Here is a 3,219-nt window from a genome sequence, read left to right as displayed (position 1 = left end):
ACCTTGAGTTAGAGAGGCTTGAACATGAGGGACCTCCAGCACTGTGGGTTTATTTGAGATATCAGAGAATCCATCAACTTCCTCTATTTTGTCCTCCACATCATGCTGCTCGATGAGCTGAGCCGTCTCCTCTGAATCAGGGTGCATATCCTGCAGCGCCTGACCAGTCTGCCGGAACAGATACTGCACCCCGATGAGCTCTCCTGAAACAATATGCATAAAGTGATTCATTTACAAATGTTTATAAAATTAATAGAGGATTTTAAAACTGAGTTACATTACCAATGAGTTCACAAGTGCTTACCAGTGTAACAGGAGGGCGGGCAGAACTGTGGTGCCACCTTCCTGCCAAACAGCTTCTGGTCATTTTCGTTCACGCAGTGAAGCAGGTCACCAGAATAGCTGCGTAGAGCAGATGTTCCAGAGGATAGGGCTGCAGCACCACGGTCCTGGTTCCACCTGTGCAGTCCTTCCAACAGGTAAATCTGGAAATTCACATTGTTGGCACCGGTCCCTGGAAATACATTATTAAAAATGTAATCATGAATTATTCTTGGATCACACAACACAAAACATGAACGAAGATGTCTAACAGACACAAACCTGGTATGAAGTGGTTTAAGTGCAGGTGAAAAGACTCCAGGGATGTAGAGCCTCTGGCACATCTCTAGATGGGAAGGTGCACTCCTCCCTTTGTGAGCTCCCCTGTCTTGGTGTAGAGGGCAACACCTGGAAGATCCTGGGGAAGCATCTTGAGGTCTTGTTACCTTTTACATGTCAAAGATCTTATGGTTGTCATATTCTCTGTGTATAATAGTGACCTGCTTTGTTGGTCACACATTGATCCATAAACATCTGCTGTTAACTGCCCCATTAGTGCCTGTACAACTTCTCAAAACCAGGTCCCACTGAGATTTGAACGGATCGTTGGATTCAGAGTCCAGAGTGCTAACCATTACACCATGGAACCACAACTTTATCAGACTATAGTGGGAGACTTCGACACACAAACCACCAAGATTATGCATCGCAATTAGTATCAACCTTGTGACACATTTGTGTTCACACTGCTGAAGCTATGTGGCAAACACCTTCGAACTTGGTCTGTTCTCAGATCTTAACTACATCCACAATGTGTCTTGGGTGTGTTTACACTTGTACTTTTAGCTGTCCAATTGGGCTTAGATAATGAGACATTGTCATATGGATATCTTAAACAACAGGTCAGTATATTTTCCAAGTTTATCTATATTCCAACTCTAAGTTAGGTTCCACCGAGATTTGAACTCGGATCACTGGATTCAAAGTCCAGAGTGCTAACCATTACACCGTGGAACCACTAAAATGCACTGGGAATATCTCACGAGCACTCAGGGGCAGCAATAAAACCTTGCCCAGGAGAGGGATGTCAGGGCTGCTTTTAGCTGCTCGCCACACAAAGAAGAGATCATACCGAAGTTCAGTAAATACGGATAAAATGCTTATAGACTTGCTCTATAAGTGACAACCAGCAACAAAGTGCACATGGCTGACATGTTGACATAAAGTAGTGTAAAAGAGAGCTCATAGGGTCAGGATGGCCGAGCGGTCTAAGGCGCTGCGTTCAGGTCGCAGTCTCCTCTGGAGGCGTGGGTTCGAATCCCACTTCTGACATGAACATTTTAACAGGAGCAGCATCTGAACTGTAACATTGTAGAGATGATGTCCAAAACAGTTGAGCTCCCGAGTTTTCCTCATACACGGATCACCAGCTTACGCGTTTCCAGACGTAGTACTTAGGGATTTCATCTCCTAATCCGCCAGTGCGACAGAGTGAAGACAGGTGTTCCTTGCCCAGTTCGCTAAGGATGTGCCATGAGCACTTGGGGTGTCTGTGCCTAGCAGCGCGTAGAGCACTTGGAAATAGGGTGGGATTGTGCACGGTTCGGCTGTTTAGACATTTCAAGATGTAGTCATTTAGGGCTTTCATTTCTTAATCTGGCAGCGAAGTCAAGTGAACCCTGCCCAGTTTGCTGAAGATGTGCAATGAGCACTTTTGTGCGTAGCAGCACCTGGCACACCTGGAAATGGGCTGGGATCAGATAGAAAACTTTTTCATAAACCACATTCCACATGGGCATGTTACAGCTTGTGATAATCATGGCCAATCACATTCACTAGATTCATCCCCTTCAAACAAAGGACTCTTCACGTCATTACACATGGACAGTTTGGGAATCCTGTGGAGAGATCTTTTCAGGGGAAACATCTCGAGGTCTTTTCACCTTTTAGATGTCAACGATGTTATGATAGCATTATTCTCCACGTATAATAGTTACCTGCTTTATCGGTCATATGTTCATCCATTACCATCTGCTGTTAACTGCCCCTTTAGTGCCTGTTAAACTTCCCAAAACCAGGTCCCACCGAGATTTGAACTCGGATCGCTGGATTCAGAGTCCAGAGTGCTAACCATTACACCATGGAACCACGACTGTATCAGACTATAGTGGGAGACTTCGACACATGAACCACCAAGATTATGCATTGCAATTAGTATCAATCTTGTGGCGAGTTTGTGACATTATTGCTGAAAGTAATGGAACAAATGAAACGCAAAAATCCAGGAGTTACAGATAAAAGATTTAACAGGCATTCAGAGTGTTGGGATTAAAGCCTGTGGCAGTTCAGTAAATACGGATAAAATGCTTATAGACTTGCTCTGCAAGTGACAACCAGCAACAAAGTGAACATGGCTGACATGTTGTCGGAAAGTAGTGTGAGCAATGGTTAATATAGTCAGGATGGCCGAGCGGTCTAAGGCGCTGTGTCCAGGTCGCAGTCTCCTCTGGAGGTGTGGGTTTGAATCTCACTTCTGACATGAACATTTTCACTGGAGCAGCATCTTTCTTTCATTCATTCAGAATACCTCAGAGTGACCCAGGGGCAGGAATAAAACCTTGCTGGGGAAATGATATATTACTTACAGGCACAGAGGCACACACTGCAGTGGGATTCTGGACAGGGACTGAAGCTTGAACTGTCTCAGGGGCTGGAGCCTGTAAGAGAATAACATTTGTTAAAATTAAATCACAATTTACAACATAATCAAACCTTAAATGATTATTTCATACAGCCAATATTTTTGAAATAACAATTTGAAGGGGTACCTCTCTGGGTGCTGGGCAGTGTATACCGGTTCTTTAAAGCGCTGTCTTTTTTTCGACCGAGGAAGGGGTG

General features: G+C 44.5%; 4 non-coding genes across 4 annotated transcripts; 2 read left to right on the top strand and 2 right to left on the bottom strand.

Annotated features, from left to right (window-relative positions):
* Positions 1-1,266: 1,266 nt before the first annotated feature.
* On the bottom strand, positions 1,267-1,338 carry trnaq-uug (transfer RNA glutamine (anticodon UUG)). The gene has a single exon. It is a non-coding gene; the product is annotated as a tRNA-Gln (tRNA).
* A 232-nt stretch (positions 1,339-1,570) lies between these two features.
* trnal-cag (transfer RNA leucine (anticodon CAG)) lies at positions 1,571-1,653 on the top strand. Its single transcript has one exon. It is a non-coding gene; the product is annotated as a tRNA-Leu (tRNA).
* A 744-nt stretch (positions 1,654-2,397) lies between these two features.
* trnaq-cug (transfer RNA glutamine (anticodon CUG)) lies at positions 2,398-2,469 on the bottom strand. The gene has a single exon. It is a non-coding gene; the product is annotated as a tRNA-Gln (tRNA).
* A 308-nt stretch (positions 2,470-2,777) lies between these two features.
* On the top strand, positions 2,778-2,860 carry trnal-cag (transfer RNA leucine (anticodon CAG)). Its single transcript has one exon. It is a non-coding gene; the product is annotated as a tRNA-Leu (tRNA).
* Positions 2,861-3,219: the final 359 nt, after the last annotated feature.

This window comes from Seriola aureovittata, chromosome 4 (assembly GCF_021018895.1).
Source record: "Seriola aureovittata isolate HTS-2021-v1 ecotype China chromosome 4, ASM2101889v1, whole genome shotgun sequence".
Taxonomy (NCBI): domain Eukaryota; kingdom Metazoa; phylum Chordata; class Actinopteri; order Carangiformes; family Carangidae; genus Seriola; species Seriola aureovittata.
This window is presented reverse-complemented; position numbering and strand designations above follow the sequence as displayed.